This window comes from Triturus cristatus, chromosome 7 (assembly GCF_964204655.1).
Source record: "Triturus cristatus chromosome 7, aTriCri1.1, whole genome shotgun sequence".
Classification (NCBI taxonomy): Eukaryota; Metazoa; Chordata; class Amphibia; order Caudata; family Salamandridae; genus Triturus; species Triturus cristatus.
In genome coordinates, this window is record NC_140590.1 from 523,225,046 (window position 1) to 523,250,625 (window position 25,580).

The following is a 25,580-nucleotide window of genomic DNA, read 5'->3' on the forward strand; positions in this document are numbered from 1 at the left end:
TGGACATGTGCATTTAAATAAATTTAAAAAAAAGGTTTCAGAATGTGTCAGTCTGTAAAAGTGATTTCAAAGTGTAAAAAGAGATTTTCACTTGGCCCGAAAAAAAAAGAGCAGTAAGTGTGCTTTCAAATTGGCAAAGAAATTTCGTTTTGGCACTAATGTGAAAACATGACTCTGTGTGCATAGAAGAATTATAGGCAGAAATTTATTGCGTTTTGCTCTGGTGATTTCACAGTTGCAGTAGATGGAAAAGAGGAGCGAATTTTTGGGGGAAGAAGCAGAGGCTTAGCACACACCCATGTGCTTGCCATGTATAGTCATGCACAGTAATTAGAAGCGAGTGGGGTTTTCAGGTTTAAGTCTGTAATGCAAATACATTCAGCATCACTAAGGCTGGTTGCCCCTGCTGGAGTGTAGGCAGTCACAGAGAATACACACGGTGGTGGTCTGAAAAAAAACCAGCTTGGACATGTGCATTTAAATAAATTTAAAAAAAAGGTTTCAGAATGTGTCAGTCTGTAAAAGTGATTTCAAAGTGTAAAAAGAGATTATCACTTGGCCCGAAAAAAAAAGAGCAGTAAGTGTGCTTTCAAATTGGCAAAGAAATTTCGTTTTGGCACTAATGTGAAAACATGACTCTGTGTCCATAGAAGAATTATAGGCAGAAATTTATTGCGTTTTGCTCTGGTGATTTCACAGTTGCAGTAGATGGAAAAGAGGAGCGAATTTTTGGGGGAAGAAGCAGAGGCTTAGCACACACCCATGTGCTTGCCATGTATAGTCATGCACAGTAATTAGAAGCGAGTGGGGTTTTCAGGTTTAAGTCTGTAATGCAAATATATTCAGCATCACTAAGGCTGGTTGCCCCTGCTGGAGTGTAGGCAGTCACAGAGAATACACACGGTGGTGGTCTGAAAAAAAAACAGCTTGGACATGTGCATTTAAATAAATTTTAAAAAAAGGTTTCAGAATGTGTCAGTCTGTAAAAGTGATTTCAAAGTGTAAAAAGAGATTTTCACTTGGCCCAAAAAAAAAAGAGCAGTAAGTGTGCTTTCAAATTGACAAAGAAATTTCGTTTTGGCACTAATGTGAAAACATGACTCTGTGTCCATAGAAGAATTATAGGCAGAAATTTATTGCGTCTTGCTCTGGTGATTTCACAGTTGCAGTAGATGGAAAAGAGGAGCGAATTTTTGGGGGAAGAAGCAGAGGCTTAGCACACACCCATGTGCTTGCCATGTATAGTCATGCACAGTAATTAGAAGCGAGTGGGGTTTTCAGGTTTAAGTCTGTAATGCAAATACATTCAGCATCACTAAGGCTGGTTGCCCCTGCTGGAGTGTAGGCAGTCACAGAGAATACACACGGTGGTGGTCTGAAAAAAAAACAGCTTGGACATGTGCATTTAAATAAATTTAAAAAAAAGGTTTCAGAATGTGTCAGTCTGTAAAAGTGATTTCAAAGTGTAAAAAGAGATTTTCACTTGGCCCGAAAAAAAAAGAGCAGTAAGTGTGCTTTCAAATTGGCAAAGAAATTTCGTTTTGGCACTAATGTGAAAACATGACTCTGTGTGCATAGAAGAATTATAGGCAGAAATTTATTGCGTCTTGCTCTGGTGATTTCACAGTTGCAGTAGATGGAAAAGAGGAGCGAATTTTTGGGGGAAGAAGCAGAGGCTTAGCACACACCCATGTGCTTGCCATGTATAGTCATGCACAGTAATTAGAAGCGAGTGGGGTTTTCAGGTTTAAGTCTGTAATGCAAATACATTCAGCATCACTAAGGCTGGTTGCCCCTGCTGGAGTGTAGGCAGTCACAGAGAATACACACGGTGGTGGTCTGAAAAAAAAACAGCTTGGACATGTGCATTTAAATAAATTTAAAAAAAAGGTTTCAGAATGTGTCAGTCTGTAAAAGTGATTTTAAAGTGTAAAAAGAGATTTTCACTTGGCCCGAAAAAAAAAGAGCAGTAAGTGTGCTTTCAAATTGGCAAAGAAATTTCGTTTTGGCACTAATGTGAAAACATGACTCTGTGTGCATAGAAGAATTATAGGCAGAAATGTATTGCGTTTTGCTCTGGTTATTTCACAGTTGCAGTAGATGGAAAAGAGGAGCGAATTTTTGGGGGAAGAAGCAGAGGCTTAGCACACACCCATGTGCTTGCCATGTATAGTCATGCACAGTAATTAGAAGCGAGTGGGGTTTTCAGGTTTACGTCTGTAATGCAAATACATTCAGCATCACTAAGGCTGGTTGCCCCTGCTGGAGTGTAGGCAGTCACAGAGAATACACACGGTGGTGGTCTGAAAAAAAAACAGCTTGGACATGTGCATTTAAATAAATTTAAAAAAAAGGTTTCAGAATGTGTCAGTCTGTAAAAGTGATTTTAAAGTGTAAAAAGAGATTTTCACTTGGCCCGAAAAAAAAAGAGCAGTAAGTGTGCTTTCAAATTGGCAAAGAAATTTCGTTTTGGCACTAATGTGAAAACATGACTCTGTGTGCATAGAAGAATTATAGGCAGAAATTTATTGCGTTTTGCTCTGGTGATTTCACAGTTGCAGTAGATGGAAAAGAGGAGCGAATTTTTGGGGGAAGAAGCAGAGGCTTAGCACACACCCATGTGCTTGCCATGTATAGTCATGCACAGTAATTAGAAGCGAGTGGGGTTTTCAGGTTTAAGTCTGTAATGCAAATACATTCAGCATCACTAAGGCTGGTTGCCCCTGCTGGAGTGTAGGCAGTCACAGAGAATACACACGGTGGTGGTCTGAAAAAAAACCAGCTTGGACATGTGCATTTAAATAAATTTAAAAAAAAGGTTTCAGAATGTGTCAGTCTGTAAAAGTGATTTCAAAGTGTAAAAAGAGATTTTCACTTGGCCCGAAAAAAAAAGAGCAGTAAGTGTGCTTTCAAATTGGCAAAGAAATTTCGTTTTGGCACTAATGTGAAAACATGACTCTGTGTCCATAGAAGAATTATAGGCAGAAATTTATTGCGTCTTGCTCTGGTGATTTCACAGTTGCAGTAGATGGAAAAGAGGAGCGAATTTTTGGGGGAAGAAGCAGAGGCTTAGCACACACCCATGTGCTTGCCATGTATAGTCATGCACAGTAATTAGAAGCGAGTGGGGTTTTCAGGTTTAAGTCTGTAATGCAAATACATTCAGCATCACTAAGGCTGGTTGCCCCTGCTGGAGTGTAGGCAGTCACAGAGAATACACACGGTGGTGGAATGAAAAAAAAAAACAGGTTGGACATGTGCATTTAAATAAATTTAAAAAAAAGGTTTCAGAATGTGTCAGTCTGTAAAAGTGATTTCAAAGTGTAAAAAGAGATTTTCACTTGGCCCGAAAAAAAAAGTGCAGTAAGTGTGCTTTCAAATTGGCAAAGAAAGTTCGTTTTGGCACTAATGTGAAAACATGACTCTGTGTCCATAGAAGAATTATAGGCAGAAATTTATTGCGTTTTGCTCTGGTGATTTCACAGTTGCAGTAGATGGAAAAGAGGAGCGAATTTTTGGGGGAAAAAGCAGAGGCTTAGCACACACCCATGTGCTTGCCATGTATAGTCATGCACAGTAATTAGAAGCGAGTGGGGTTTTCAGGTTTAAGTCTGTAATGCAAATATATTCAGCATCACTAAGGCTGGTTGCCCCTGCTGGAGTGTAGGCAGTCACAGAGAATGCACACGGTGGTGATCTGAAAAAAAAAAAAGCTTGGACATGTGCATTTAAATAAATTTTAAAAAAAGAGCAGTTTGTGTGCATTCAAAATGGCAAAGAAATTTCGTTTTGTGACTGTTGTGAAAAGAAATGTAGTAATATATTTAAATACAATAAAGGATTTTTTTTTTTAGTTTTTTTCAGGTACTGCTGAAGAACAGTGAACAAAATTTAAGATGCCTACAAAATCTCGAGTTCAAAAAACGCTAAAAAAAAAACTATATTTGAGGACAACTGGAGGACCAAAGTTAGTAGAAGATGCTGATGTTGGGAAAAAGAAAAAATCTTCTGGTAAGCAAAAAAAACATTTCCTAAACAAAATATTGAAAACAAACAAAAATGTACAAAATGTCTGTTCTCGGAAAAATGTAACAAAACCTACAGAACAGCAAAAAATTGAGGATTTAGTTAATGCAAATATACCTTCTGCAATTGAAAAGTTTAACATAAACAGAAAAACAGCATTTAAAGAGATACGTAGAAAAATGTTTCAGAGAAGAGTTATGTCCAATTTGATAAAGGATATAAAGAAATATAAGCAAAAGGCTAAATATTATAAGAGAAAAAAAGAAATTGAAGCCATTGCAGCAAAAGCATTAGAATTAAAAAGGAAACTATTCATATTAATTTTGAATAGGATGCGTACATTAGATAAAATGGTTAATGTACTGAAATCACAAAGCAAAAGCAAAAGAGTAGTGAACAGAACAAACTTTTGTAAAGTGTTTTTAGGAAAGTGGATGCATAGTTCAAGTAGTGAACCTTTTTTTAATGAAGAAAGCTATTTTCAAAGTAATAGTTTGCTGCATGCAGTTGACACCAGAGGTCGTTCATACGAAGTAAAAAATGGTTGCATAATGGAGAAGGAGATAATGGTTCCAAGAGATGAGGTACAAGTGATGGCAGATGAGGCAATGGGGAGACGTCCTAAAGCCCCAGTGTACACTTGGAATTGTAGTAGTATTTGCACTGTGCGTCAGGAATCTATTGACAGATTTCGAGAGTTTCTAAGAGAATATAGTAAAAAAAGTGTAAAACAAAAGATTAAGGTGCTTCAAAGTCTGGATCCATGCAGAGTGAGAGAGAATACTGGTTTGCAGGGTCATTCTCTTGCTTGTCTATCTAGAAAAGTGTGCAATAGTGTTTTCCATCATTTTAGGATGCTGGCTGTTCATCATACTGAAATGAGAAAGTTTGTGAGACGGTTGTATTTTGCCAAAAGTCCAGCAATAAAGTTAAATGAATTGAATAGGGCTCTGTTCCGAGGAACGGTATCAGATGTAGAGAAGGTTGTTGATGAAATTCAGTTTTGTTACTTTGGTCCTGAAGAAAACAGTGCAGAGAAGGACACAGTAAATGAGGCAGAAGTGGAAGAGAATGTAGAACCCTCTGTAAGTAACACATTTAATGATCACATAACAAAATTTGCAATAGTCTCTAATGAAAGACCAAATGTTACTTGTATTTGTTGCCGCAGAACTCATTATAGAAAACAAACTAGGAATGTTGATCTCTACAGAAAGAGTGAAAATGAAGATAATTATAAGTGGATGGATTTTGCCACATATATATTTCTTGAAAATTGTTTTGAATTGGGTGAAGATCAGCGTATTTGTAAATACTGCTACAACAAGTTAGAGGAAAATAGAATGCCGACCAGAGCTGTACATAATAATTTAGAATTGGATGCTATTCCTGCTGAACTTTCTGAATTAAATACATATGAGTCTATACTCATTCAATGTGTTCATCCGTTCCAGACCATAGTACGTATGGAGCCCAAAACTGGTAAATTACCTCCTTCAGATTTACTGAGAGGTTTAAAAGGTAGAGTGGTGTATTTGCCCTTGGATTTGAAAAAAAATATGGAAACTATTGATGCAGATACTTTGGAAACTGAACCATTAATTATTCTGGTTAATGGTGTCCCTACAAAGAATAAGAAGATTTGGCAGGAGCTGGTAGATGTGCGGAAAGTACAAAGAGCAAATTTGTATTTGAAAAAAAATAACAAATGGTATGAATCAATTTATATACAAGAAGAAGAAGAAGAAGAAGAAGATTTACAAGGAGACACAGAAACACCAACTGGACAAATTGAAAAAGTGGACAAGTCAAAGGAAGAAGAAATTTATGAACATTTTAGCATACATCCTCTCCATTCGAAAGAAGTTATGGGAGACAATATTGATCTCTTTCAGATGAAGAAAGCAAAAGGAAATCCCGTGAGTGTATGGGAGGAGAGCTTGGAAGCTCGATGTTTTCCCCAGCTGTTTCCTACAGGAAAAGGAGGACGATACGATGAACGTCCAGAACAGATTCCAGCTTCTGAGTATCGGACTACAAGACTATATGCTGAAGATCCCAGATTTCGACAAAGTATCCCTTATTTGTTCCATCTTTTATTTGAAAGCGACTTGTCTGCACTGTCTTATGCAGTAAATCACATTTTAAAAAGTGGAGTACATTTACAAAATGTGTCTGCTAAGGATTTTATGGAGAAAGTGCAGCACCGAGATGATCATTTGGAAACACAACTGATCAATCTGATGGCTTGTCAGCGTGGGACAAATGAATATTGGTACCGACGCCATGGTGAACTAAAATGCATGTTACGCAACTTAGGAACACCAACATGGTTCCTTACCCTAAGCTGCGCCGAGTACGCTTGGGATGATTTACTGGATTTTCTACGAGAGGCCAATTCAAACATTGAAAACATCGAATACAAGACAGCAGGAGAACTGTGCTCATTGGATCCGGTTAATGTTTGCAGATATTTCAATCATAGATTTGAGGCTATGATGTCCTTCATCTGCAATAAAAAAAATCCACCCCTTGGAGAAGTAGTGGATTTCTTTTGGAGAAAAGAGTACCAGGCAAGAGGTGCTCCTCATATTCATATGCTGCTGTGGATCAAGGATGCCCCAAAGTTTGGAACAGATACTGATGAAGCAGTGTTATCTTACATTGAAGAATATGCAACATGTGCTATACCTAAAAGCACAGAAGAGAACAAGTTAAAGGAGCAAGTTCTACGTTTCCAAAGTCATCGGTGTGGAAAATACTGTCGACGGAAATACAAGAGCAAAGAAAAATACTACACTAAATGTCGATTTGGATTTCCTAGACCTGTTCTTACAAATGGAAGAGTCAACAGTTTTATGTCAGCTGTGAGACATACTATCACAAGAAAATCACCTAAGAATACCTACAACCTTAAAAGAAAAGAAGAATCAAAAAATATAAATGACTACAACCCAGTCATTTTATCCATGTGGAACGCTAACATGGATATACAGTATGTTGCTGACAATTCCATTGCTGTTGCTCGATATGTAACGTCTTACATTACGAAATCAGAAAAAACAGAATTGAAGGAAATGTGGGAAGAGATTTCTCACGAGAAGACTGTCAGTAAGAAGCTGTACAGTTTCAGTTTGAAGATGTTATCGCATCGAGAAATTGGATCCTACGAATGTTCAGATAGGTTATCTTCTGCAAGTCTCTACTCGAAGTCAAGAAGAATAATTTGGGCAAGTTTAGGCCTTGCAGCAATGAGAAATCGGGTACTGAAATCTGTTGGAGAAATTGAATATTTGGCTGAGAATGACCCAGAAAGTACAGACATATTGAAAACAAACATGTTGGACACATATTATCCCAAGAGAAGTCATCATCTGGAGAACATGTGTCTCTATGAAGTGCTGCAGAACTACATTTATTCACGGAAAGCTGCAGAAGACATCAACAGTGGAAAATATAAAGTTGTTGGTGAAGAAGGATGTTTGGTGAAGCAAACCAAAGGAAGTTTGATAAATCACCGGAAGCTGAGTTGCGACACTACCGACAAGAAAGAATTTTACTACTTGGCTCTTTTACAGTTGTTTAAACCATGGCGTACAGAGGATGAACTACTGGGAGAATTCCAGAGCTATGAAGATTCTTTTAATGCTTGCAAAGACAGCATACAATGCAGTACATTCTCAACTTATCTGCAAATGTTAAATGAAGAAATTGAACAGGAAACTACAATTGCAGCAGAAATAGCTAGAGACAGTTCTCAGGACAGCCAAAGTTCAGGAACATACAGTCAAGATCCCCTAGGACAACCAATCGTTGAAAATGAAGCATCAATAGCCATGAATGAAGTGGAAACGGCTATGAATCAAGCTCAAGAAGAATTTATAGACTTAGAAAATTTGGAAAGACAACTGAATCAAGAGCAGCAACAAATTTATGAAGAGATCAAAAACAAAATTGATCACGGATTTCTACATATCAAAAAAGAGTGCTCATGCACATCATTTCATCCAATCAGGATGTATGTAAGCGGACAAGCTGGCACTGGAAAAAGTTTCCTAATTAAAGTCATCAGAAGCTACCTAAAGCAAAAAACGGATTCTACTTTGTCTTGTGTGGTTACTGCTCCAACTGGGTTAGCAGCATATAACATAAAAGGAATCACCTTACATCGTTTGCTAATGTTACCAGTGGAGCATGAGAACAAAATACAATTCAACAAGCTAACTGGAGAAGCATCCTTAGAAGTGTCAAGAGTATTGAAGAAGATGCAAGTTCTCATTATTGATGAGGTGAGCATGGTATCAAACTTAATGCTTGCCTTTGTGCATTTAAGAATGCAGCAAATTTTGAAGACAGACTATGACGTGTTATTTGGTGGAAAACACGTCATAGTTTTTGGGGATCTTTTGCAACTTACTCCAGTTAAAGGACAACCAGTGTTTAATACTGTGACACATGAAGACACGAAGAAGTCATTGGGAAGCATTGGAAATACAAATATTTGGTCCTTCTTTGAGTACAAGGAACTTACAACTAATATGAGGCAAGCAAACGATGAAGAATATGGAAGTATTCTGAAAGATATCAGAATTGGACTACTCACAGAAGTTGGCAAAAAAGCATTACAGAGTCGGCTGTTACATAACTTATTTCCAAAGGAAGAAATAGTTGCAGAGAAAATATACAAGAATATTGCAGAAAACAAAAGTGTCATCTGCTTAATGCCAACTCTACGTGAATGCTCAATATTTAATGAGGAGCTTTTGAAATTGGAAAATGAAGACATCATGAAATTGGAAGCAGTGGACAAAATTGAGGATGGAAGAATTACTGTCACAGTAACAGGCAAACTGAAAAATAAATTGGACTCACTAGAGAAGAATATCTCCAAAACAGCAGGATTAGAAAAAAATCTATATGTTTGCATGAACTGTAGAGTGTTTTTAAGGAGAAATTTGGATGTTGAAAAAGGCTTAGTGAATGGAGCGATGGGAAGAGTTGTGGGTTTTATTAATTATCAGAAAAAAGATGGAATTGAATGTTTAAAAATAAAATTTGATCACATAGAGGAAGTTAAAGACATTTGTCGTTGTTCAGTTCGTTTCATGCTTGTGAAAGACTTATATGTACGTAGGAAGCAGTTTCCGTTTTCACTAGCATATGCTGTAACTATCCACAAGTCTCAAGGATTGACTGTAGATTGTGCATTTGTGAACATTGGTTCAACTGTGTTCAAAGAAGGTATGGCATATGTAGCTTTGTCACGAGTCAAAACATTATCAGGTTTATTCATGATTGACTTTGATGATTCAAAAGTTAGTGCTGATACAAACTGTGTAAAGGAGTATAATAGATTAAGAAGAACCTATGCTCCTCATTTAGGTCAGTATCCTGTGTTGGAGAAACGTGTAGTTTCTCGTAAAAGGAGAAATGAGAATATCTGTAATGAAGATGTAGAGAAGAGGAAAAAAAAGAGGAGTGATGTAATTGCAAGCAAAAAGAATAAGGAAAATGAAGAACAGGTTGTAGGATGTCATTTTGAAAATAGCTCTGGTGTCAACTGCTACGCTAATGTAGTGCTGAATGTTGTATTTTATCTGGAAAGTTTGCAAGAGCAGATAATAGTAAATCAGGGAAAAAGATTCTGTTCAGAGCTCAGTCTCCTTTTTCAAAAGCTGAGTAAAGATAAAACTCAAATAGAAAGTGCTACTGACATTAGAAAACTTTTAGATGTATGTTCAGGACGAACACAGTTTTCTCAAAATGTACAGCAAGACGCACAGGAATTCTTGTTGTTTTTTCTTCAGGTAGTGGAAGAAGAAGGAGTTCCCATTGACATTTTTTTTGGTCTCTCTTATAAATGGGAACATAGTTGTGAAAATTGTTATAATATATGTGGCTCTATTGTTGATAATGAAAGGTTTATTTATTTGACATTGCCAGAGAGTAAAACAGTCACTTTTGCAAAATTAGTTAAAGATGCTAATCATAGCATGAAATGTGGTGAGTGTAATTCTGACATGTTTTCAACATTAATTTTAAGGGAATACGGACAGTATGTAATTTTAATGATGCAACGATGTAGAGCTGATGGTTCAAAATTGGATACTTTAATAAAGAAGTTTACAGGACAGCAATTATCAATTTCAGGAAAAACTTTTGTAACTGTTGCAATAATTTTCCATGATGGACCTACCGTTACTTCTGGACATTACACAGTTTATCTTAAATGTGAAAAAGGCTGGACACTGTGTAATGATTCCCAATTGATTTTCAAACAACGTTTGCCTTTTGATTTAGCAAATTCCTATCTAATCTTTCTGAAACCTAAATTTTAGAGAGACTTGGCAAGATCTGGACAAAATAATTTTACCATTTTACTGGATTACCATTGCAATTTTGTAGAAAAAATATTTTTTTAAATTATCATTTGGCCTAAAGGAAAGATAACCAATTGTAATGTGGACTTTTTAAATTTTTAATGCAATTTTGAAAAACCAATAATTTAGAGATAATCGGTAACTTCTGCACATTTTAAATTTTGGAATGCTATTGGACTGCCATTGGAAATTTTTACAAAAATGATTTTAAAAAATTACTATTTGGCCATGTGGAAAAGTAACCAATTCTATTGTGGACTAAATAAATTATTCAAAAAATTTTTGTGAACCAAAATGTTACAGAGAATCGGTGAGATCTGGACAGATTAAACTTTAGAATTTTAATGGTTTTCCCTTGGAAATTTATTCCAGGGAAAAAAAAAAAATACAATTTGGCCTAAAGGAAATAAAATCAGATGTATTTTGGAGTTATTTGAGATATAATATTGTGATTATACTCCTGAAACAAAAATATCAGACGGTATTTTAAAGAAAAAAGTATTGTTTTTAGATGATATTTTTTTAGAATAATATGCATTTCTGTAATGATAAGTTTAAGTGAGAAGAGATTCTGGGCTTTTTTAATACAATCTTTGAGATTGTTATTTTTTTTTGCCCGCTGTAAAATGATGAATGCAATTGCTTTCACAATTTATAGTGAAATGCAATATATTCTGAAAACAGCAAAAATAAGGCAAAAATATTTTTTGGTAAAAAATGTAAATATGTGTACTGTATTATAAAATGGTTTAAAAATATTAATACTTTTTTCTTTTTTTTCAGATCGATATAGAAAATTTTCGTAAACTACAACCATTTAAAAAACTATTTTTTAAAAAAACAAATGAATAAATATTTTTTTCAGTGAGTATGGTAAGTCAATAGTAATAATTGTAGTCTCTCAAGGACCTTGTAATGTGAAAAATGATTTTTAGTGTTTTTTTTAAAAAATAAAAAAAGGTACGCTTACCGTACGCGTACGGTAAAAAAAAAAAAAAAAAGTTTTTTAAAAAAAAAGGAAAAAAAAGATGAAAGATAAGGTTGGCTCTTAAAAGAACCGTTGTGTTCATGCAGGGACAGAGGAAAGGAACCATGGGAAAATCAAAGCTACAAATGTGCTGATCTATTTTGTTATTCACTAGGGAAACACTGGTCTCCCTATAACAAATTAGAGCTTTACAAAATGTGCAATGAATATCAACCTTCCGAAATCGAGGGTTCATTTCCAGAGGGCCAGCAAAAGGAGATTCTCCCCCCACAGATGAAGGGCTCACCTGAGCTGCAGAAGAAGGAGTAAGCTCTGCAGGTGATGGTCCAGGCTGAGCTGCTGTGGATGTACTGGCTCGTCTTTCTGAAGAGTTACCTCCAAAAAGTTGAGCATGTGTCCTTTTGTGTACATCCTTGAGGTGCCTCATCATGGTGTGATTCCCAAAGGAATACTTCCTGTCAGGATTACCTCTAGAAAGTACACGCTTACACAGCTTGCAAGTAACTAAGGGTGCATTCACCTTTTGCTGGCCTTCTGGAAAAGTAAAATAATCCCAAACATAAGAAGGCTTTACTTTCCTCGCTCTCTGCCTCAAGACAGTGCTGCTGGTGCTAGCCTCACTCTCAGAAGAGCTCTGCTGTTCTGCCATCGTATCCCAAAGACAAACCAGCTCCTTCTCCCAAGGGATCACAAGCAGAAATGAGGGGAATGGGTGTGGTGTAGGAGAGTTCTAGAACTGAAAGTAGTTTCAACCAATCAAAAGTTGTGTTTCATGATCACATGACCTACCGTACGCTTACGGTACGCTTACGGTGCGCTTACGGCAAAAAGTACGCGTGCGCGTAAAAAAGACACGCGCTTGCGCGCATGCGCATAACAGTCATTTCCCGGCACTTCCGCGTAACGTGCGCGTGTTGCGTAAGCGCGCACGCGTCCCACGCGCAGTACGCGCGCTACGCAAAGTACGTAACTATACGCAAGCAGCGTAGATAGATTACGGACGTTGCGTAAACCGTACGCTTACCGTGAGCTTACGGTACGCGTACTATAAAAAAAAAAAAAATAAAAAAATAAAAAAAATCTAGAAATAAATTTTACTTGTTTATTTAAAAAAATTTATATAAAATAAATATTTAATGATTTTAAAAAATGAAGCATAGTCTTTATAAAAGGTAAAAAATTAAATTAAAAATATGTTTGAAAAAAATGAAGAAAAAAAAAAAAAAATTAGCATTTAAAAAACCTTGCAAATTCACTGAAAAAACCATAGGTTTCACACACGTTATAGTTAGGAATTAGCATTTAAAAAACCTTAGAAATTCACTGAAAAAACCATAGGTTTCACACACGTTATAGTTAGGAATTAGCATTTAAAAAACCTTAGAAATTCAGTGAAAAAACCATAGGTTTCACACACGTTATAGTTAGGAATTAGCATTTAAAAAACCTTAGAAATTCAGTGAAAAAACCATAGGTTTCACACATGTTATAGTTAGCTGGACATTTTACTCGTAAAAAACCAATGAAATTGCCCCGTTATAGTTAGTTCAGCTAACTATAACTCGCGCGCCCGCAATGCACTGCTGATGACGTCACATATTACATCACTCATGGCATGGTCAGTGACATCACTCATGACATCACTGATGACATCTCAAATGACATCACTGATGACATCACTGATGACATCATCCTTGTGATAGAGTGGCAGACCTCCTCTCACCTTAATATAATCTTTGATACACACATTCAAAAATAGAGACTAAAAATTTCAAAACAATGGACATACCAATACCAGTTACAACAACCTCATCAGTAATTTAAAGATCCACATACACATCCACTCATTCACCAACAGTCCTACACAGTCACTCATACATATACTCACTCATCATATGTACTCATACATCTATACATCCTGTTACACAATGCCACTCATCCATAGAGTTACTCACACACATAGTCACTCATGCTAAAAAAGAATAAAACATACATTTACTTGCATATACAGTAATACACACACCACCATACTTACTTCTACGGAAACTTACACATACTTAGTCTTTTAAACAATCACTTATAGAAACACATACTTATTCATACAGGAACTCTTTCAATCTCTCCCTCTCATATATACTCACATATATACACCAATACTCACATATACTAGTTTAAAACATATGTAGTTACTCCTGAAGACACTATTGAGACAGTCATTCACTCACTAACACACCCATACACACACTCATCCACCCATACAGTCCTGCACACATGCTGTCTTCAACACATACAAACAGTGAGTCACTCATTCATGCATCTATGCACTACGTAATACCCCCCACCGTACCATGCAGACACTCAGACTGATACTCAAAAAAACAACTAATAACCTATATAGACACCCATGTAGCTACTCACCAACCCATGCAGCCACTTATACACAAAGTGAGAGATACACTTAATCAGTCAGTTACACAATCAATTTTTCAAAAACAAATCATCCATTTAGACACTTATATACCCATTTATTCTTCCATCGACCTTGAGATATACATATATAAAACATATTTAATTTTCAGAAAAACCCACATTCACTGGATGATGTCATCAGTGATGTCATCAGTGATGTCATTTGAGATGTCATCAGTGATGTCATGAGTGATGTCACTGACCATGCCATGAGTGATGTAATATGTGACGTCATCAGCAGTGCATTGCGGGCGCGCGAGTTATAGTTAGCTGAACTAACTATAACGGGGCAATTTCATTGGTTTTTTACGAGTAAAATGTCCAGCTAACTATAACATGTGTGAAACCTATGGTTTTTTCACTGAATTTCTAAGGTTTTTTAAATGCTAATTCCTAACTATAACGTGTGTGAAACCTATGGTTTTTTCACTGAATTTCTAAGGTTTTTTAAATGCTAATTCCTAACTATAACGTGTGTGAAACCTATGGTTTTTTCAGTGAATTTCTAAGGTTTTTTAAATGCTAATTCCTAACTATAACGTGTGTGAAACCTATGGTTTTTTCAGTGAATATATATATATATATATATATATATATATATATATATATATATATATATATATATATATATATATATATATATATATATATTATCTACTGGCGGTCGCCAGTAGATAGTTATAGTTAGGACCGTGTTTCCATAGGAAATTCGCAACATTCTATTTGGAATAACTTTGGCACCGGTTGATGAATCCTCGCGAAATTTTCAAAATAGGTGGGGCGCTCCGCTCCGCTCCTACCCTGAAAGTCTCGGGGGAATTCGTCAAGCGGGGGCTGAGAAAAAAGGGGGGTCCCAAAACGCGTTTTCCCCATGCATTTTCCCATAGGACCTTTAGTCCGAGCTACAGCCCGAACGGCTGAACAGAATTACTTGAAATTTGGCAGAGAGGTAGTCCTCAGGTCAGAGATGTGCCTTTTGCAGGTCTGGTGTAAATCTGTTCAGTAGGTCCGGGGAAAATAGCATTTAAATCAATATATATATATATATAAAAGGAGCCCACTGACAGTGTTTTGCGGATTAGCGAGCGCTCGAGCAGCGTATCATCCTTCTGCTTAACCTACTATGCTAGAGAGTATAAACTGCATATTTTAAACGAACTGAAACCTTTTAAAATTGTATTGTGTTGAATTTGAATGAGCATGTTTTTAAAAGTAGAATTTGACAGTTAGCACACTGGGGGGCTTACCCACTCCGGCGCCAGCATACTCGCGCTCGATACCTGCCGAATCAGGGCAAGGCACCGAGCACCAGGGTTTTAGTGGCGGCCATCTTAGGGCGGGACAGAGCGGTGAGAGCGCTCTAGGCTCAGGGATAAAAGGAAACAGTCTCTCTCCGCGATAGCGGACGCGTTTTGAGCGGACGCGCCTCGTCATCGCCGGAGTCCAGCCAGAGTCAGCCCGTCTGTGCCCGTCCGGGCCAGGCCGGGACTTAGGGCGCATTACTCTGTTTCTACGCTATACGGTATGATAACAAGTGCTACACTTAGGGCGTTACGCCCCATTAACCATGACAACTGTATAACCCTGAACCCGTTATTAGCTGGCTCACAAATATGCCCTGAATGTACTCTGTCCTTAACTAACTTTCAGCCCTATCGTGAAATCACGCAGGGTACTACTATCAAAACTCGCCAGCAGGGAGCGAGTTCTAATAATTGTATATTTTACTCGGTTAACTGCCGTTCACTAGTGCAACATAAACTTGATATTTTTCATCTGTTAATGGAAAAAAAGCCTACCGCCTTATTCTTAACCGAGACCTGGCTTCATGAAGGATCAGGTCCGGACGTTGCCATGGCCCTCCCCCCGAACTATGCTATTGTAAGGAGGGATCGGGTAGGACAAATAGGAGGGGGCATTGCTATTATTTACAGTAGAGACTTTGTATGTAACTTCGAACCTGTAGATATCCCTAACTGCGAAGCGGCATCATTTAAAATTACTCTCAGTCCCAATTTTACCTTTTCTGGCGTACTGGTCTATCGACCGCCAGTAAATAATCCTGCCTGGTCAGATTATTTGGTAAATTCTATCCTACCCGAATATCTGAATGCTCAAAACTACACGGTCCTTGGAGATTTAAATCTTCACCTTGAAGACGATAATAATAAGACCTGTAAAAACCTTATAGATGACTTCACGGTTTTAGATATGACGTTACGCAACAAGGGTCCTACGCATAGAGCTGGACATTTGTTAGACCCTATCATAACAAACATGAAGGAACTCTCTTGGCTTGACACTACGCCCGTTCTCTGGTCTGATCATTTTCTTTTACGTTTTGCCATCTCACTTAAACCTATAAATCGTCCAGTTACGACCGAGCTAGAATCCCGTAGGAGAAATTGGAAATCCTTAAACTTGGAGGATCTTAATAATGCGCTGAGGAAAGACCATCCATGCCTAGATGGAGACATGGAAAGCATAGCAGAAGCCACACAAAGATGGCTAAATGATGCAGCGGATTCTTGTGTACCCTTATCCCGCTGTAAAGGGAAAATACATCGCCCTCCTGCCCCCTGGTATACTGAAGCTCTCAAGAAAGAAAAATCTATATGTAAGAATCTTGAGAGGCAGTGGCAAAAAAACTATGAACTCCATCAAAAAGAAGTCTACCGTAAAGCCAGAAATAGCTATCATTCAGCATGCATGAAAGCTAAGGCATGCTATGTTACCACCAGCATTAACATGGCCGTAAATAAATCTCAGACTCTCTTCAACACCGTAAGAGAGCTGGCTGGTGAAAATTCAAGAGCGGAACCTACCCCTCTTAACACCCAGCAATGTCAAGACTTGGCTTCATTTTTTACTGACAAAATTGATAACATTGTCTCTAACATCAAAAGGGACAGTATAACCACGCATAAACATTTCAACATCCCTCAAGTTGTCAGAGGAAATTGTCATCTCGGGGCCTGGCCTCCTATTAATCTGAATATACTGAAAGAACTCTTAAAATCGATTAAATCAGGCTCCCCACGTGACATTATCCCTATAAGTATTTTAAGTAAATTAGAGGACTCGGCTATGGTCCCCATAGCGGAAATACTGAATGCCTCCATTGAGCAGGCCTCAGTTCCTGCACTATGGAAACATGCTATGGTCACTCCTCTACTTAAAAAGCCGGCCGCAGACCCTTTGATACTGGCCAACTACTGCCCAATTTCATTGCTGCCTGCGTTCTCAAAAATCCTTGAGAGGCACATCCACAAAGCACTCTCATTCTATGTGGAAAAAAACGAGCTTCTTCACTCGTCTCAATCTGGCTTTAGGAGTGGTTGTTCCACTGAGACGGCCCTACTTGGGGTCACAGAAAAAATTAGGGAGCTCATGGACGATGGCCAAACGGTAGCACTGGTCCTGTTGGATTTAAGTGCGGCCTTCGACACCATTTCTCACTCCATACTGCTTGACAGGCTGGGGGAGAATGGTGTCGAGGGCAAGGCACTTGAATGGATTAGATCATACTTATCCCTCCGCACTTTTCAGATCTCTTCCTCGGAGGCATGCTCTGAGATATTCCACTCTCCTCACGGCGTGCCACAAGGATCGATACTGAGCCCGCTGCTTTTTAATTTGTACCTTCGTCCATTAGCAGATCTTGTTGAGAAATTTGGCCTTGTCTTAATGACTTATGCAGATGACTCTCAAATTTTGTTCTCTCTTTCAAAATCCGATTCATCTGCTCCATCTGCACTGAAAATAGGCCTCCAGGAAATACTTAATTGGATGTCAGTTAACCAACTTAAATTAAACGGGGAAAAAACGGAGGTCCTCCTTTTGGGAAATAGTAAAGAGCTTTGGAGCGATCCCCACTGGCCATCATCGTTTGGTAAACTTCCTCCTCCTGCCTCTCAGGTCAGAAACCTTGGAGTCATCATAGATGATAGTTTATCTATGACGCAGCAAGCCAACAAAGTGGCTGGCACATGTTTTGCCATTCTTAAATGGCTTCGTAAAATTGCCTGGATGTTACCACCTTCCACCCAGAAGATCGTGGTCAATGCCTTAGTGACATCTCGGCTTGACTACGGAAACATCTTGTACCTGGGTTCAAATAAAGTGGTAATAAGACGGCTGCAACTGGTGCAAAACGCCGCTGCCAGACTGCTTTGCAGAATCCCCAGATCCGTTGGGATCACCAAATATCTTAGGGACCTGCACTGGCTCAGGGTCGAAAACCGGATTCGGTTCAAAACCCTGATTTATCTATTTAAAATCAAAGCTGGTATCGCCCCTAAATATTTACAGGACCTTGCTAAACTCTATTTTCCCAATCGCAGCCTCCGTTCAGGCACTGCTGCGAATTTTGTGGTACCTAGGTTCAAGCGGGCTAGAATAGGCGGAAGATCGTTTTCCTATTTGGGCCCAACTCTGTGGAACACCTTACCCATCCATATACGTAAGGAGGAAAATTTCATGAGCTTTAGAAAAAGCATAAAGACCTGGTTGTTCGATAAATAATGTGCTTCTAGTTTGCTCCGTGTCCAGTGGATGTTTGTACGTGACGCTGATCCGGCGCCGGGAAACCCTTTGTGGGTAGCTGTGCGCCTTACAAGTGTTATAAAATAAATAATAAAATATATCTGTAAGCGCGCTCCGTGCGCTTACGGTAAGCTTACCGTACGCGTACGGTGCCGTGCGCGAGCTCAATTCTGATTGGTGGTTACATGACTGTAAACATTCGAATCGGTCGAAATCAGAAAGTGTCGGCCGCCATTTTCTGTCTCTCGCACTGAAAAACAAAGGTGGATAACGTGAAAAGGGGGCAACGAAGAGAGTTGCAGACCCCCTAGCGTTTGTCAGGGGGTCCACGAAGGACCAAAAAGTACGAAAAATACATTTAATAATTTTAAAAAAAAATCGCGGAGTGCCCGTACGTTAAGCTTACCGTATGCGCACGGCAAAAAAAAAGAATAAAAAAAAAAAAGAAATAACAATCACATTTATTAAATAAATTGAAGGACCCGCAAGGGAGAAAAAAAAATTGTTACTGTGTAAAAAAAGGCGAGGCGCGCACGGTATGAACTGCGCAACGTGGGTGCTCGGTGCGCGAAGCGCAGCGAGTGCCCACAGCGCGCGCACGGTGCGCGAAGCGCACCGTGCGCGCAGGGTGTGCGCACGGTGAAAAACCAGAAAAAAAAATCAAAAATAAATACATAACTTAGCATTTAAAAAACCGTACAAATTCACTGAAAAAACCATAGGTTTCACACACGTTATAGTTAGGAATTAGCATTTAAAAAACCTTGCAAATTCACTTAAAAAACCATAGGTTTCACACATGTTATAGTTAGCTGTACATTTCACTCGTAAAAAACCAATGAAATTCCACGTTATAGTTAGATCAGGTAACTCTAACTTGCGTGACCGCAATCCACAATTTGTCATTTCAGATGTCATCATTGATGTGAAGAGTGATGTCACTGACCATGTCATGAGTGATGTAATATGTGACGTCATCAGCAGTTTATTGTGGGCGCGCAAGTTATAGTTACCTGATCTAACTATAACGTGGAATTTCATTGGTTTTTTACGAGTGAAATGTACAGCTAACTATAACATGTGTGAAATCTATGGTTTTTTAAGTGAATATATATATATGTATGCCTGTATGTTTGTATGTATGTATACATGTATATATGTATGCATGTATGTGTTCATGTATGCATTTGGTATTTCTACATCACACACCTAGGTGAAAGGCAGCAAAGTGCTGTACAGGTTTAAAGACAAGAATAAAGTCCATAAGTGATAGGAGAAGTAACTGGGTTGTGGATGATCTTCTAACAGAAAGTTCTTGTGCAAGACATAGTTTTTCAAACATGGTCTTGTATTTTACCTGTCCATGCAGAGCACAGCTCTGCACTGCAGTAATGGTTGTTCACCACTTGTTATCACACAAGCAGTGTAGCTGGTAGCGAAATGCTATCACAATTAGAATATCAAGGTGTGATTGAGCCTTGCATCTCTCCAATGAACAACCCTGTATTTCCTGTAGCTAAACCAGATCATTCCTATTGTTTAGCCTTATTTATTTATTTATTTATTTTAAGTTTTCTAGAGCGCGAACCGGACCCGTAAGCGTATCAGAGCACTTTACAGGAGTGACAAATGGTGCACAAAAGACAGGGAGGGGTGAACACATTTGGGGTCAAAACAGACACAGATAGATACATATACAAGAAAAAGGCTATCACAAATCCCGGGTGGGGAGTCCAGAGGTGCCGGGCTGGCATCAACCAAATAAACCATGGAGAGGCCGTAGTATGAGGTAGATCAAGGTTGCTGAAGTGAATGCGGTGCAGGCGTTAGGAGAGGAATTTGCCCATTTGGAAGGTTTTGTCCTACTTTTTAAAGCGTGCCAGAGACGGAAGTCTTCTAATGGCGGGCGGGAGTGAATTCCACACTCTTGGAGTGGCACCAGAGAAAGCTCGATTGTATGTTTTCTTTTACGTAAGTGTGCAGGTTGGAGCAAGAGGTCTCTGGCGGATCGGGAGTTTCTCGCTCCTCCGGATACCACGAGTTTCTGGGCGAGAAATGCAGGAGAGTTGGAGTATAAGGCCTTGTGAGTGATGCAGGCCAGCTTCAGGTGGATTCTGGCCTCGAGAGGAAGCCAGTTCAGAGCTTTAAGGTGTGGAGAGATGTGGTTGAATTTCTTTTAACCTATTAGGAGTCTGGCTGCAATGCTGAGGCACGCTTTCAAAGGGGCCAAAGAGATCTTGGGTAGACCTGCGAGGGTAGAGCAACCATATTCTAGTCTAGAGATGACTAGTGCCTGAATTGCCATTTTCAGGTCCGCAGTGTCGAGGAAAGGTTTTAGGTTTTTTAGGCAGCTCAGATGGAATCTGGCTGTTTTGGCCATCGAGTTTATATGGCCAAGCATGTTCAAGTTGCAGTCGAGGGTTATTCCGAGGGATTTAGCAGAGTCCACTAAGGTTGGAGTGCAGTTTAAGGCTGTGATAGACTTAATCCATTCCTGAATATCCGGGTTGGTGTTCGGGTGGGGGGATCAGAAGAAATTCGGGTTTTTTTGCGTTGAGTTTAAGCTGATTAGAGGAAATCCAATGGACTGTCAACTTCATGGCCTCATTCAGGGAGAGAATGTCCGCAAGGGAAGAAATTTTGATGTAGATCTAGGTGTTGTCTGCATACATATGGTAGGCAATGTAGGCGGTGCGCAGTACTTCAGCGAGCGGTTCAATGTAAAGGTTGAAGAGGGTAGGGGACAGGGTTGATCCTTGGGGGACTCCAACTGTGATTGGAGTGGAGGCGGATAGGCTACCGTTAATTAGGACTCTCTGTGATCGATTCTGGAGGTTGGATCTAAACCATTCAAGAACGGGGCCATCCTGACATTGAGGCGTTTAAGGAGTTTTTTGTCGTTGACCGTGTCGAACGCCGAGGGTAGGTCTTGGAGGATTAGTAGACAGGTTTTGCCTTAATCAAGGGCTTGGAGGGCATCGTCCACGATGTGGAGGAGGGTGGTTTCTGTGCTGTGTCCAGGCCTGAATCCAGATTGGAAGTTGTCTAGTAAGTGGAAGTTGGTGATGTGTTGGCTCAAGTGCTGCTGCACACATTTCTCCAGAACTTAAACTAGGAGTGGGATATTAGATATAGGTCTGAAATTATATGGGGAAGCAGGATCCAGTGTAGGTTTTTTGAGATGGAGACGACTTGTCCGACTGTGAGAGAGGCGGGTATTGATCCCTGTAGGAGGGATGCGTTGATGATTGCGGTCCAAGTAGGGATGATAGCCTGGGAGGTGGCGGCTAAGCAGTTGGAGGGGAGAGGATCATTAAATTGATTGTTCGAGTTTAGGGAGGATAGAATTTTTGAGATCGACTGTCCGTCATACATTTTGAAGTTGGACCAGTGTGCTTGGTTTTTGGAAGGGGTCTGTGTGGGTAGCACGGAAAGAGGAGGCTGAGCCAGAGGGGTTTGAGAGTGAGTGGCGGATCTGAGTTCATTCTCTAGGGCAGCGATTTTGTCACAGAAGAAGGAGGAAAATTCCTCGTAAGATACTAGAGATCTCGGGATTTCTTTGGAGGTTTTTGGGAGTTTGTTAGCTTGGTGTTTGACCAATTCGAATAGCTTGTTAGGTCTGTTCTTGGCGTTTTCTAATTCTGTTCTGAAAAATTCTTTTTTTGACTTGAGGATATTCCTATTGTAGGCATATCTGGCCTGGTGAAGAAGTTTTAGATGGGCTGCTGATGTGTGCTGTTTCCAGTTTCGTTCTGTCTGCCGGAGGGATCTCCTCTCATTGTTGAGGGATCCGTTGAACCAGGGGTTCCTGTCTTTGATTTGGGTTCTTTTTAGTTTTAGAGGAGCAAGGTCATCAAGAATGTTGAATAAAGTCTTGGAATAGTGCTCAGTGAGGTTGTTGACCGTATTGATATGAGGGGGGGAGGCCGGTCATACAGGGAGCCGCCAGTCTCCTGTGATCAAGGTTCTTGTTGTCTCTATCCAACCGCTTAGGAAGCACAGGTTGTGGTGCCCATGTCTTGTGGGTGCCAGGCAGAAGGAAGGTAATAGGATGGTGGTCAGACAAATCGCATGGGTCTATAGAGATAAGCTTAACCGCTGATTCCTTGGCTTAGACTATGATATTTAAACAGTCATACATACACCTTTGCTGTTCAAACCTCACACAGCACAGCGTTGATGAACATTGTTCGTATAAAATACAAAATTATATTAGACATTTCCAATTTTTTTTCTGTCACAATATATTGCCTAAAAGCAGAGATTTGACAGTGTTTACCACTTTGGGGGCCCAAAGAAAATGTTGTAGGCTCCCACAAGGGTATAAGAAAGGTCCAGGTCTCTTTGCTGCCTGTATGACATCAATTTCTCAAGAAATTTACCCAAAAGTGTTGTCATATGTTGATGACATTTACCTCGCAGATGATGATTTAAACACAAACTTGGCCAGAGTAGATCGCACAATTTTGGGACATCCTGAACATGGATATAAATTTAATTTAAAAAAAAAATTAAGATTGCTTTTCTTAGTATTTGTTTTTAGGATATGAATTATCAAATGAAGGCAGAAGCCTTGCCCCAGTCTTCTTAGGGAATTATGCTCTTCTTCAATCACCAAACACATTAAAAAGCTACAGTCAGTTTTAGACTTTCTAAACATTGGTAGAACATACATTCCACAATACGCACACTAGATTAATCCATTGTATGATTAAATGCATCCTGATTTTTCAGACAAACGTTGGACTTATGAACATACGGATATTCTGAGAACATTGCAAATAGACATGTTTGCTATAATTTCATAGTATAGACTTAGTCTACATATACCATCCGTGAGTGTTGGTGGGTTTTGGCTAGCTCACAGTACCACATCTAACCGCTAAATCAATCAGAGTAACAGATTTTGTTGGCAACCTTCAACATGACACTGATTCCCAAAGAATCTATGGAATCAGATCTAACCCTTTCATTTGTCACTCTTGCAAAGTAATCATAAGAAAGATACGACAATGCATTTCCAAATATTTATTAAAATGATCATATCTTGATTATATGAACAATTCAACCATGTTAATTGTTGCTAATGTTTACCTGCTCCTGTCTGTATCTAATACTGTATTAAAGAGAGCATAGCTTATATTAAAGAGAGCATAGCTTGAGCATAATTCTTCCAGATTTATTGGGATAGCTTAAAACAGAACATCTGCAGACTGTGACTGAGATGCATTCCTGCTGACTCCAATCTACATCCTACTCATGAAGATAACACTCTGCACTGCGACCATCTTTCTGAAACCTAAGGCCAAAGTATGGGGGTTATGCTATCCCAATTGATCTGGCAGTATTACACTCAAGCTATCCTCTCTTTAGTATAGTATTGGACACAGATACAGTTACTAAAAATATAGCAGGATTGTGTAATAAACCAATGCGAGCTTCATAGTATAGAGACTTAGGGGCATATTTATGAGGTCTGACACAATGCTGCAATTCGGCAGCACTGTGTCACAAAAACTAGCGATGCATTACATTAGGTCTGTGCGACATGGCTGCACCGTATCCATGATTTGGCACACCATATCGCAAGCACCGACGGTGCATCAGAAATTCTGGTGCATCAGAGAATAAAACGACGCAAGGTGTCATAATGCAACCGCGACCAACATGATGCAAACCTAATTTGCATGTGATAAAGTGCCGCAATTCAGCTTTGCATCAAATAGGAATGCATTGTGTGGTGGGAAGTTTTTTAAAAAGCAGCGCATTTGTAGGAAAAAATGATGCATTAGAATACACTGCACTTCAGGACAACTAACACTTCTAAATGGAGCCCAACAACAGTAACCCCAGCCGAAATGAACAGACAGCAGCTCAGGGAAAGAGGAAGAGTAACACCAATTACAGTGAAGAGTAGAACTAGATATTAATAGCTGAGGTGACAAAGAATGAACACCTCTTTGTCACCTCCAAATTGCCATTAAGGAAGAAAGAAGCCATTTAGCATTGCATAGTAGATAAGAATAACAGTGTATGCCAAACAAAAAGGACAGTGCCGGAGTGCAAGAACGCTGGCATGATTTTAAGTGCAGGACAAAAGAGAAACTAGCCAAGAACCTGAGGGCATCAATGAGGACCGGAGGAGGACCATATTTCCAGGGGAGTTGGACCCTTTGGAGGAGCAGATGGCGTCCGCGATCCCAACAGAATTGGTGGCAGAAGTGGAAGGCCACAACAGTGATAGGGTCGAGAACCAGGAAGAACTACAGGCTAAGTAAAAACAAGAAGTCAATTAGTTGAAAAAAGTCATGCTGCACAGCACAGCAACACACTTTACTGTGCTGCACTGCGCTGTGTGCAAGGGAAAGGACAGGAATGTCTCACATATTAACTCATCCCTCACATAAATACGTTTATCTTTGACTATTCTTTCTGCCTAGTCCGGCCCAGCCAAGTTTCTTAGGTCCATGCGTAATATGCTACCCCAGTCCAGGTTGTCCTTTTAATGCTGGTACTTGTACAGGAATGTACAAGATGATTGATCAAGACTACAAGTCTCACAATACCATCGAAAAATCTGGGCTGTAGCTACAGATCTTGGACCTTGGAAACCTAACAGATATGTCAGTGACAATGCAGGCCCCCTTGCACCATAAAGTAAGAGTGCTTGTCTTGGGGCTAGTTGGCCAACAGTGGAGTGTAAGATAATAGAATGGAATGGGATTGCCAGATGATTAACTTCTCACTCGAGAAGGGATCCAGGTGCTGAGTATGGGAAGGCTCTCCAAGCAGGATCATGTGAAGTGCCATGTGTTCAATCACTACCACTAAACCATATTACACAACGTGTATTTCTAAAGCGCACATTCACCCAGAAGGGCATCTTGGCATTAAAAAACAGATGTTTATTGTTACCCAACTGTACTCAATTTGATCAACCTCAGAGGATGAAAGACGGAGTGAACACATCAGGATTTGAACCTGTGACCATGAGCTCAAACAAAGGCCCCTACAATGGACGCATTAGTGCACTAAACCACCAGACCTGGCATTGCTTACGGTTGTCCTGATGTGCTGTGTATGCTTTTAACAGGTGTTGTCTGCCATGTTAGAGACCACCATACTTTCTGTCTCGCTCAAATGAATATTGAGGGTGGGGGAGTATGCAAGTG